Source organism: Copadichromis virginalis, linkage group LG16, assembly GCF_057382275.1.
Source record: "Copadichromis virginalis isolate Kocher_CV1m ecotype Utaka linkage group LG16, C_Virginalis_male_GT1.1, whole genome shotgun sequence".
NCBI classification, from domain to species: Eukaryota; Metazoa; Chordata; class Actinopteri; order Cichliformes; family Cichlidae; genus Copadichromis; species Copadichromis virginalis.
This window is the reverse complement of record NC_140633.1, coordinates 14264346-14277257: the sequence shown is the minus strand read 5'-3', so window position 1 is coordinate 14277257 and position 12912 is coordinate 14264346. Positions and strand designations below refer to the sequence as shown.

At 40.6% G+C, this 12912-nt stretch overlaps 1 protein-coding gene across 1 annotated transcript in view; it reads left to right on the top strand.

The window, feature by feature from the left end:
* Nucleotides 1–12912, top strand: part of LOC146690417 (amine oxidase [flavin-containing]-like) — a 58822-nt gene that overhangs the window by 622 nt on the left and 45288 nt on the right. The gene's annotated exons all lie outside the window — the stretch shown is intronic.

Below are 12912 nucleotides of genomic sequence, written 5' to 3'. Positions count from 1 at the left end.
GCTGACTGTGTGCAGAGCTGACAATGATGGAGGTTTTTTTTTTATTCGTATTGTTTTTCTTCTTCACGGTGTTCTTCCGTGAGGCTGCCTCCCCTCCCCTCCAGCAGCTAGTCAACCTCTGTATCACCGCAGCAACAGCAGAGCAAGTTGAGTAACAGCTAATCAACCAGCGCATACTTTGTGTTACATAAGAGGACGTGAGCTGGAGGGGTTCGCGTAAATGATTGTTGCTCGCATCCATAAGGCTGACATGTGTCTTGGCCCGTGTTGTTGGATTGTACAGATAAAAGCAGCTGGTTTGTGTTCGCTCTATGATCCAGGTGGAGACTGGCCGTGATGCTGAGGAGGAGTCCAGCAGCCATGTGAAAAATGACGCGATGTGTGGATTACAAACGTTGCATTTGACGCAATAGGTGTAATATTGCACACTTGCATTTTAAGTACAAGTTGGCAATCCCCCCCCCCCCCCCCCCCCCCCCCCAGTAGTAATAAATAATAATAACAATGATAATAATGCATAGGAGGGGAGGGAAATGCACTGGGCGCCTTCTGGTACTAAACACTCCTTAGAAAACAGGCTGTGTGCTGTTCTTACCTAACAAGGGAAACCTTTACTATGAGGATGGTGAATGTTCTCAATCCTAGAATGCAAATCTTTGTACATAGTGTCATTTGGTAGGGATGTGCTGATACATCAGCTGAATATCAGTGTTGAGTCAAAAAATGATTTTATGTCCAGTATTTCTGCTTATGTATGTATGATAAATAGTCTGCAGTCAGCAGGATTTACAAAGAGGTTATGTATAAAGTAAGGAAATCCGTATCTTTATGACTCTGTCTTCTACATTATAACCGATCCAGACCTTACCTAACTGTTACGTTATAGGTTTTGCAATTTCTGCTGCCTTTTTGGCCAGACCTCTCTTGAAAACAACATTTTTAATGTCGGTGAAACATTTACATTCATAAATAAATGATCTAAAAAAGTCGCTTTTCCCAAAACTGCTTGTAGCTGTCACTTTGTGACAGAAATGTTCTTTCTGGCTCAGACTGGCTTGATACCAAATCACTTCTTGCAAATGATCACTTTTTGGCATAGCACTGGTATTGGCCAAAATATCTGCAAATATGATGGTGTATTGTAGCCAGTATTTATCTGGTGTTGCACGTCAGTTTTGCACTGCCTGAATAGTTCAAAGTTGGGCTGGGTGTAGGGCTATTTCCATTGGACAAAAACGGAAAATAAAATCCACAAAAACATTCAAGATTGGGAAAGAAAGAAAGAAAAATAAAGGGAATGGACTGCCACTTTCTAGTACCGCAGGTTTTTTTGTTTTGTTTTTGTTTTTTGACTGTCTTGCCCGGTCACACTAGGAAAAATTGGTGATTGTTCTTTTTCTTTTTTTTTGCTTTTGAGTGGTTGAGGTGGCCAGATGATCACCCAGAGTTTGAGCCTACTGTACAACACCCTCAACTTCAGCAGGACCACTTTCCATATCAAGGCGATTGGAAACAGGTTGCCTTTCACCAAGTGAGCTGTTTCCAATTGTCCAACTTGGACTGAGTGCAGTCCCTCTCAGGTAGACTGGCAAAGGTTCGCAAACAATTACCCTTTAATTTATAAATGCAGGCAGATTGCCAACACATTGTGATCCATGTGCAGTGATGAATGCTACAGCGTGTTTCTGTGCAGTGGTGGACTCGACTCAGTCGGTTATATTCTGGTCATTTTTGAGATATTACCACAAACAGATTGCATGTAGTTGTCAGCTTAAACCATTCAGTGGGAAACTGGTCGCAGACTTTCTCCCAGTCTTTGATGTTTTCTCGCCATCGTGACATTTTGAAGATGGCAGTTGACTGCGAGTGGTTTTAAACCAGGTCCTGTCTTAAATTTAAAACATTTGAATTCATTAAGTCTGGTAAGAATAATGAGCTCTGAATCAAAGACGCTGATTGACATACTGTATGTCAGCGGTCCCCAACCTTTTTTGCGCCGCGGACCGGTTTATGCCCGACAATATTTTCACGGACCGGCCTTTAAGGTGTCGCGGATAAATACAACAAAATAAAACTAGTACCGGTACCGAAAAAAGAAGATTTATTCATAACACACGTGAAAAGACCCAGGAAAACCGAGTTAACGATAAAAGCGATAACAAAATAACGCTGAAAACCTGAGCCTCAACTCTCGCGGCCCGGTACCAAACGACTCACGGACCGGTACCGGTCCGAGGCCCGGGGGTTGGGGACCGCTGCTGTATGTGGTGTAACGTCAAAACTTTGAATCCCTGTTGTTCCCGGCTGTTTCGATGCAGCTACACAACTTTCAGACACACACTCCTGCAAATGAGCAGTCAGGTTGGCAGGTGCAAAACTTCAGGGCAGGATTTTAGCATCTGTGGCGTTGGTGCGGTGACTGAAGTTGTTTTTCCCGATGTGAGTGAACCTCTGTCCTTTCTGTTCCCCATGCCTGACCGCTGCCTCACTCTCTGTTAGTCTGACAGTTCCATCGACTGCCTGCCTGCCTGCCTGCCTGCATGTCTGCTGTCAGGCACTAAAGAATTTAGGTCAGTGTCAGTTCAAATACCAGTCACACAGACAAAAACAAATGCTACAGAGAAAATGCAACAACACCAGAAGACCCTGCTGGCTTCCCCCTGCTCTGACTTTCCTCACTTTCCCACATTAGGTTCTTGTAATTACACCGTTTGTTTGTACTGCTGCCCTTTGCAGGGTTACAATGAGGGCCACATATAACAATCACTGTCCAATCAAAGCACATATGAAACAGGAGGAAGAGGGAGTGCTCTTTCTGCCCCTTCAGCACCTCTCCACTAAGATGTGTGTCTCTCTAATTTGCTTGCAAATGCAATTGTCTGTTTTCTGCCAGCCAGGACCACGGACCTGGTGCGTTCGTGGCCCTCAAGGTGCAGCCAACACTTTCTGAGAAAACATTAAATGCTTGTGACAGCCTGTTATCAAACCAGCAGCCGAGAGGATGCCAAGGAAAAGGAGTGGAGGAAAGGAGAAGGGGGAGGAGGAGGGTCAGATAAGCAGAAATAACAAGGAAGGGACGATTTCCTCATGTTTTGCCTGAGCAGCTGTGAAAGTGGACAAGAATATGTCAGGATTAGGGAAGCGAGAAAGGGAATAAAGTGCAAACTGGGAACTTGAGTTGGTTGTGAAACAGCAAAGAGGATGGAAGTGGTAAAACAGACAGTTCAAAAGTAAGTGGTTCACAGGGCCTGTATCTCCCAAGCTAACTTAAAGCTGTCATGCAGTGCAGCATAGTTTCCCCCATTAAACTGCACAGTAGAGGATTTAGAAACTTTGGCTGCACTTTGTGGTGATGAACTCTGCTGGACTTTTACCCGGAGAACTGGCTGTAAAGTTAAATGACTGTAAAATCCCAAGATAAAATTACACATGTGAGCACATTAGGGCAGGCAAGGGTCCAAGTAACATACATGTCATAATCAGACAAAGAACCAACATGCTTCCTGCACGTGTCTATAGCGTAGTTTCACAAATAGTCCTTTCTTGGTGTGTGACTGTTTATGTGTGCTTCGAGAAGGGAATATAATCATTCCCATTCAGTGCAGTTTTCCATGTTGTGTATACTTTAAGAACATTTTAAGCTAACAAAGCGCAAAACATAGAAAGCTTTTCAACCAAAGTGCTTGTCTGTGTTTAGAGGGTGTGTTGTGCTTTTATACTTGTTAGAAGTGAATGCAGGTCAGACATTGGTTTACCCAGCCGACGTGAATCGTTTTGGTTCACTCGGTGCACCATTTGTCATCGAGTGACAATGTTGTATTTGTGCCAATAGAGGGGATGCATGCTCTATTACCTCTACTGAGGCACATCCTTACTTTCTTAAATGATGTGTGAAATGCTACATGGAATTTGTGATGATAAATATAGAGTAAATAATCAGCTGCCTCGCCAGTGACTCCCTCGTCTTAGGAAGAAGCTAACGTCATCTGTGGTTGGGAAACACGAGATGGCAAGGACCACAGCTCAGGGTTAGCTTAGGGTTCTGTACAATCATCCCCTGTGAGTCGCCATTAACTAAAAATGGAGGAATGGGTTAAGGTGCATCTATTAAGTATTGCCATCCACCCATTGTGATAAGCACTGTGTGGCCCAAATACAAAAAAACAGCAGCAGTGAGAGAAGTTATATCCCTCTTGGTGAGTAGGTTAGCAGGAGAGCCAGGTTCACATCTAACAATGAATGATTTAGCCTACTGTGATGAATAATGAATAAAGCAGATTCATCCGAGTGAACATACAGTATATCAGCTGAACAGTATTAAGTTATCATATTATTATCAATAAATTTATTATTGATTTACTGTCACAAATTGAATAGATCGGATAAGGAGCCTCATATTTAATGATGCAGGCTTTATTTGAATGATAGTTTGACTGTAGCATTGTGGTTGTATAATAACTACAGTTCCCTCTCTAATACAAATAGAAATGATTCAGCTGAAATTAGGGCTGCCACGATTAGTCGACTAGTCACGATTACGTCGACTGTCAAAATCGTCGACGACTGATTTAATAGTCGACACATTGTTTGAAGCTTTGTAAGATCACAAAAGAGGCAGGAATAAGTAGTGGGACTTAAGAGTGTAATAACGGACTGAAACAGAAGATGGCAGCACTGCATGTACAAGGATGCCAGCTGCCGTTAAACCCCAAAGAAGAAGAAGTAGCTCTGTCCCAGAATTCATAGCGCAGCCCAGCTCAGTTTCCAACAATGGCGGCAGCTAGTTAGTTTTACTATTACTCTTATTATTCTTTCTGGGTCACAAAATAAACGTTTAACATGTTTTTAGGCAAGAATGTAGCTGTGTAAACCTCACATATCTGCTCAGTTTATCAAGACACCACATATTTTCAAAAGTTTTCAGAGACGTCTGTTACCCACCAGCTCGATAGCTAGCCGGGGGCAAGGCTCACTAGAGCCCGTGAGAACACCGGACTCCCGGCAAATCGTTTTCAAACCCACCGCCGTTTTTCACTACTCAGGTTAAACATATATAAGTCACTTAGATAACTTCAAAATGTTATTGTTTGGCTTTTTTTTTAGTATTTTATTTGTTCCTGAGTAAATCAGTTTGGCTGAGATCAACGTTATAGTTTTTACACAGCTGAAAAAAGTCAAGCAGACAACTGATTATCAGAAGTGTGAGATACTCGAGAATATACTGCGGTGTCCCGTTATATTTTAGATAGCAAGGAGTTTATTAAACTTCACCGAAACAATCTGCAAATTTCATTAAAATTTAATAAAGTATCATCTTGTCTTTATTTTTAGTTAGCACATACCTTAAACACTTAAAGCTGTAAGCTAATGATAGTTATATAAGAGCAGATGCATGCTGGTGCAATAAGCTGTACGTTTTATGTCCAATGGATGCATGATCTGATTAGTCGACTAATCGCAAAAATAATCGGTGACTAGTCGACTATCAAAATAATCATTTGTGGCAGCCCTAGCTGAAATGTATGTCTGTGTTTATGGGTGTGTTGTTTTCATTTAGCCTTTGCGAGACACACTCTAGTTCTCACAGGTTTGTTGTTCTGTACAAGTTTATCATAGTTAACTAACACTAAACTGAAAACAAGGTTTAAGTTAAATTAAAAAATAACTGGGAAACACTTTTGTAATCTTTGAAAACTAGCTAAAATTAAAATATAGAGGAAACATCCTTAGTTTTGGCATCTGTTAGTTTGGTGAAGGTTTTATTGTAACTTACCCGATGAGGCATTGATGGATGGTTTACTGAGGCTCTCAATGTCTACATGACTCTGGGTCAACCACTTTCATAAAGTTCTGTTTTTATTGTAATATCTGTGCTGATTTTTTCAAAATGTGGCCTCTGACATATGACCTCCATACAATAATGATTCAAAATATGATTTTTCTGCTTTACTCAGCACAGTACTTCCTATAGAATTATATTCCATTGGTGACAGTGGAATTGATGCATGCTGATGTGCATGCATATCTGTGAGCTTAAATTGAGAAACACCCCCACTTTCTTAAATTATTTATTTTATGCTAAATTTTGTGATCATAGATAAATATCAGTGGGCCATAGCAGCACATGAACCAGTTCTCCTTCTCCTCATAGGGCCTGGTTAGAATGGCCTTCTTGATTGCAGTGATCTTCCAGACATTTGGTATCTTGCATGATATTGTACTTGGAGTCTGTTTGAGCACAAGACAAGACACTTTCAGTTAGGGCTGGGCCATATTATACCGTTCACGGTAATACCGGCATAATGTTAAGCAACGATAGGAAAATGAAATATCGCGATAGAATATGAGAAAAACGCGCATGCACAGTGCCTTTGTTTTCATACGCACATGGCCGATGACAGATGAACCAGAATTGGTTTGTAAAAATGGTGCAACTTCAGTGATGTGGAACTGGTTTGGTGTTTGTCCGTCAGATACACGACAAAGCGCATTTTTTTGCAGAACATGCAAGGGGCCGTCGTTATTGTCGTATTTGTCGGACTAAGATGCTCTTAAATCTGGGAGTAATCTGGGTGCTAAACTCCGTATGCTTCAGGTCAAACAACACTGCAGCATCACTGAGAGTTAAAAACTGTCTAAATTCTTTCATCTTTAATAAAACGATCAGCATTGCTGCTTTACCAGGTGTAACTATGAAGTTTAACTTCCAGGCATCCATGAAAACAAAATTTATTACATTTAACGGAGTTAGAAGTTAGCAGGAAGCTAGCGGAAGTTAGCTCGCTAGTTTCGCTAGTTACCTAAGCATGATATAGCATGTTCTGACTGAGAGATTTCTGAAAAAATTCAAACGTACAGCTCTGCTATCACTTCCAACATAAATGAAGACAGGAAACTAAACAGCAGTGACGTTTGTAGGGTTACTGAAGTTGGGCTAGCTGGTATATAATGATGTGCTCCGTGATCGCTAGCGACACACAGTGTTGCCAACTTAGCGACTTTGTCGCTATATTTAGCGAATTTTCAGAAAAAGACGTGAAAGCGCTTATCGCTTTTACTCTCAACAAGCAGCGGGTGCTGTAACGCAGTCAGTTCTTCTTTTACTCTTTTACTCTTATGCTGTTTTGTGGATCACAAGGTTTAAAACTACTTATAAACACACACACACAAAGTAACTCCACCAGAGTGCCTATTTCGGGTCACTTTTGCCGGTCCAAGCCCGGGTAAAGGAGTAGGGTTGGAATTGTGACATTAAAAAACAATAATTACTAAAAGAAATTTAATTTGTAGTTCTAAATAAACTCTAAATGCATTTAGGACGTTTTTTACTCACTTTATGTCTCTTCCACGATGTTATTTCTCTCAACAACAACATAGGTTACAATTAGATTAGCATGACCAATTATGCAAATTGGGCGATGATGTCATTTAGCGACTTCTAGCGACTTTTAGGACAGCCAATAGCGATTTTCCTTACTGAGGAGTTGGCAACACTGGCGATACAGCTATGTTAGCATAACATAAACAGTGAAGCTGGAGGAGGAACACTAACACTTTTCCACATATAAAAGTTAACGTTAAGGTTCCTGATAGTTAGAGACAAATGCAGTCGCATGGCAGGATGACTGCTTTGTTTCACTTAATGTGCCTTATAATCCCGTGCACCTTATGGTCCGAAAAATACGCACTGCACACTGCAGTTTAATGTTGCAAAGCACCTCTTTTTAACTTCAGTGGCTATTATACATGGTTATGCTCAGGATATGTCAGCCCATTTCTACTGGAAATGCCTTTTGGTTAAACTCTCAGCAAGGAATTTGCATTTGCACTGTTACATTTTTATAAAGCTTTAATGTACATAAAAACTAGCTTCTTGTTTAAGTGAAAATAAATGGAAGGTTGTCTTTTTGCGCTAGTAATGTTGTGGAGTTGTATTTTGTCTCGCATCAATTATATCGTCAGTTATATCGTTATCGCAAATTTTCAAATATATATCGTGATAAATATTTTTGGCCATATCGCCCTGCTCTACTTTCAAGTAAGAATGCTGAATGATGTGGTCATCCTGCCAGCAGGTAAAAATTCAAATTCAAATTTTATTTGTCACACACACACAACCATACACAGTATGACATGGGGGTGAAATGCTTGTAGCTGTACAATGCCCGACCATTAAATGACAGAAGAAAAGTTTTACAATATTTACAATTTACAGGTAACACGAGAGGTAACACGAGATGGAAAGTTTCCATTGCACTGCATTGCACTAAAGGCATTACCAGATACAATTTAGTTAAAGGATTTTAGTAAGTGCAATCCTGGTGATGGCAGAGGATGGCATCTTTCCGGAGGACGTAAGTGATAACTTATGTTCTCTGTAAAGATAACTGTGACATGAGTGAGAGCTGAGCTTTAAATTCACCAAAAGTCTCTAAATTCTACGTCCTACGTCCACCAATGAGATAACAGTGATATAAAAAAGATAAAACTCTTGTATATAAGAGTCAGTGCTCCCCAGGGTGGCTGTGGCTACAATGTAGCTTGCCATCACCAGTGTGTGAATGTGTGTGTGAATGGGTGGATGACTGGATATGTAAAGCGCTTTGGGGTCCTTAGGGACTAGTAAAGCGCTATATAAATACAGGCCATTTACCATTTACCATAAATTCCTAATTGCAGATGGTGAACTTTTAGCAAGAAGACCTGAAATACCTAATGTAAAATCACTCGAAGATAACCAAAATTCACCTGTTTCATCATGTTACAGTGTTGCAGCAAGTTACATTAAAATTAAAACAGTTGGGTTAGAGACAGTAAATTGTGAAGTAGAAGAAAAACAAACAAAAAACCCAAATGAAGTATATCAAAACTGTGATAGACTTTCACTTTTTACATTTTTACTGACCCTGATATCCTAAGTATTCAGTTAAATTAAATTAAATGTTATTTTATAGCACCAATCACAACATCAGTCACCTCAAGGCGCTTAGTATTAAAGACCCTACAATAATTCAGCGAAACCCCATCAATCAAACAACCCCCTATGACCAAACACTAAGTTGAGAGTGGGAAGGAAAAACTCCCTTTCAACAGGAAGAAACCTCCAGCAGAACCAGGCTCAGGGAGGAGCACCCATCTGCTGCGACCGGTTAGAGGTCATCCAGATCTTTGTCTTTAAGACATTCCTGCAGTTTAACTAATTGGTGCTTATCATTTGGCTTCATGGAAAAATAAAGCTGGATATCATCTGCATAGCAGTAAAAATCATGCTGTGCCTTCTAATGATACCCCGGACCCTGTTTTCTTCCCACTGTTGCTAAGTGCTTGCTCATAGGGTGCTGTCTGATTGCTGGGGTTTTCCCTCTAATATTGCAGGATCTTTATTCTACAATTTAAAGCCCCTTGAGGCAACTGCTGTTGTCAATCGGTGCTCTAGAAATAAAACTAAATTGAATTTAAGTGGTGCGTTCAATCTCATAAATACATTTCTAGGACTCATTGCACCTGCTGTGTTCTAAATATATCCGTCAACGTATGTGAACAGTCCATATGTGAATAAATCCTCACCTTCTCTTGCAATTTAGCTTCATTATGGCTTCAATCCTAGATAACCACTTTCTCTGTCCAGCTGTGCAAACAACAGAGCCTGTGGTGTGTGCGGTCTGATTCAATCATTCGATGGACAACATGTAATAAGTGCATTTCTGCATGCCTGCGCCTCTGTGTTTGCCTTGTGTGTGGCAGCTAAAGTCATGAGAAATGTCAGGTGTGTTAATGTTACAAATGCTGACGTTGGCTGTGTGAAAAGTGCATTCAGCTGATTGATGTTTGCACACCTGGAAAGCCCTTTTCTCTGTTTGTGATATATTTTAATTGAAGGATTTAGGGTAGGCTTATGAGGTCCTCTGTTTTTTTGTTCACTGCTTGACTGACAAAATTATCTGTCTGCCTGATGGTATATTTAACGATTGCGTGAAAGGAAATTTACAACTTTAAAATGATTTGCTATCCTTTTGAGGGCACTGCCCCTTTAAGGAAGTTGCTATAGATAGAATCACATGGGAAACTGATACAACTCACATGTCTGTATTGCACATGCACAGCTACAACACTGCCTTCCAGCCAGTTCTAACTCAGCGTAGAATGAAGACAGCAGCTGTAAAGCTCAGTTGTTTACATATTATATCTTTGGTGTTTAGCTCATATAAAGCAGAAGAATTAAAACGTTCATTGCTGATTTATGGTGGGTTGTGTTCCAGACTGTTTCTTGGCAGGGAGTAGTCATTTCCTGGAATTGGTCAAGTAGAGGGCTGGTTACTGATCCTAGAGTGGAAACTAAACATGAAGAAGGCTATTTTAATTATTGCACACCAAACTTTCAAAGCATATTAAACCTGCTCTGACCTTTGTAGCAATGAAACATCAAATTAAGACCACCTGCTTTATGAACCAGGTAATGGGTACCAGCAATGTTCCCTCTAATTTTTCATGTGTCTGAGCGAACACACAAACTCCCTGAGCGGTCCCTTGGACTACTGTGAGCAACAGCAGACGTGTGCACTGTGGTCACACCAGCATCGAATCCATCCAAGTTACATGGTTTATTAAAATAATCAAATTACAGCATTTGCATTTATGTTAGACTACTTTTAATTAACTGCTTTAGCCCACTTACAATGAAAATTTAAAAAAAATCTAGTCATTGACCTGTGTAGTATGTTCACACTATTGGAAGTAAAAATAACTTGAACTCCAAAACACAACTTAATTTTTCTTTTTTTATATATATATATATATATATAAAGCTCTGACTTGTATTATGAGTCTGTAACTCTCTGTCTGCAAAATACAGTATATAATGACCAATGTTGGGCAATTAATTATATAGTTACTTCTTCAAAAAAGTAACTGAGTTTTGTAAACAAAGTTTTTTGCAGCTGTTTACCTAAAAATGCAGCCAAGACGTTTTTTTAAAATAAACATTTCAAACTATTTACAGAACAATCAGCTGTTCTGCATCAAATTTGATGCCACACAAATTATTTGTGCCACTCCAAAAAATTATTTCTGTCCACTATGAGATAAAGGAGAACAACAGCCTGATACCTGCAGGCCTGACAACAGGAGATGTGTCACTCCTGTAACACCTGTAACATTCAGCAGTCGCCTCATTGTTCTGACGCACACAAGAAAACTATTGACTACACTACACACTAACTACACAAGATTTGCACTAAACATGGCGAACCTCTCACATCTCAAAACACCGCGTCACTCCTAAAACTTCCCCCTTCCTAAACAACTAAATACCATGTTGCCATATCATCTTTTGATTGGTCGACATGGTACATTTTTCGACGAATAGGAAAGGGTTGGTTTTTTTGGTTTCAACTTTGCTCACAGGCGGAGAGTGCTTTCGAGCGTTTTCCTTATAAAACACCATTTTTACCGTTTCTTCCCTCAGTAAATATAAACAACGATAGTATTCAGGAAGGAAACCAAACATTGCAGATATTTTTATCATAACTCTGGTTTTACGTGGCCTATCAACTCAATTTACAAACTGGTATAAAGTCCACACTTTTTCCATCAATTGCTCCGTCTGTCCTGCTCACATCTCCAATGGTTGTACACGTTGTCATTAATGTGGCTTCACTCCACATCAGCCGCTTTGCTAGCTAAAACACCGGTGTCGGCACATAAGGACGCTGTCATAGCCTGTCAACGACGTTGATTAGCTGCGTATATACGAATGTGAATCGCATCATTGGCTGGACTATGGGACAAGGTGGCATCGTTCTAATCCCATACGGGAGCAGCCAGTCACTTACTGACTAACACTGCAAAACAGAATTGTTAAAGTTTTAATTTCAATTCAGGTTAGATTTTTTTTCTGTGCGCAGAGACCGTGCCAGCAGTGTGCAATTGCGCACGCGCGCAGCTTAGAGGGAACATTGGCTGTATCCCAATTCAGGGTCTGCAGCCTTAAAGTACGCAGCTTTAACGGTCCACAAGGGCCGCGTACTCAAAGACCATTAAGGCCGGAAGTGCGAGGCTTGTGAAATGGGACGGTCTAGCCTCCGTCGCGCTGCCCAGGTTGCCTAGCAACCATGATACTAACATCTGGAAACGTTTCATACAGCATTGTTTGACAGAAATGAAGGAGAAAATCTTTTGTTCATTTGTTTGTTTCTTTCTACATGAGCTTTGATCATTCTCTGTAAGATTAAGCTCAGCTATTGAACAGCGTATATTTTAAAGTAAAGGCTTTAAAACCAAGTTAGTACAAACTAGAGATGGACCGATCCGATATTACGTATCGGTATCGGTCCGATACTGACCTAAATGACTGGATCGGATATCGGAGAAAAATAAAAAATGTAATCCGATCCATTAAATATCACGAAAGCACCTCACAAAACTTGCAACACGCCGTAACTCACCTCAGAACGTTAGCAGTCGGAGCAGTATGCATCACGTGATAGAGCGGCTGTGGCATGCGGGACCTGTCGATGGTCTGGATAGCATTTGGAGCTTCGCTAGCAACCCGGCATTTCATCTCCGACAAAGTTATCCCCGAGAGAAGTAAAGCAAGTGTGTAAGTCCATCTCTGAATGTTTGTAAAGCATTCCTGCGTTAAGCTTAACGAGCGACTGCCTCTCGCTCTCCGGCTGCTACTTCAATCGTGAAACTGCTTAAATGATCAGCTGATCGGCTTTTCTGTCGCAAGTCCGTCTTTGCTTTTGGCCCACTTTGCACCAGAAAGAGGAAACCAGCGGCTGAACAACAGCAGCACGTTTAAGCTTGATAAGCTGTTGTTAGAATTTATTTAATATTACTTTCTACTCGAGGATCTTTTTCTACGTAGCTGACGCTGGTAACTGTGCAGGGGCGGATCTAGCAAAGTTTAGC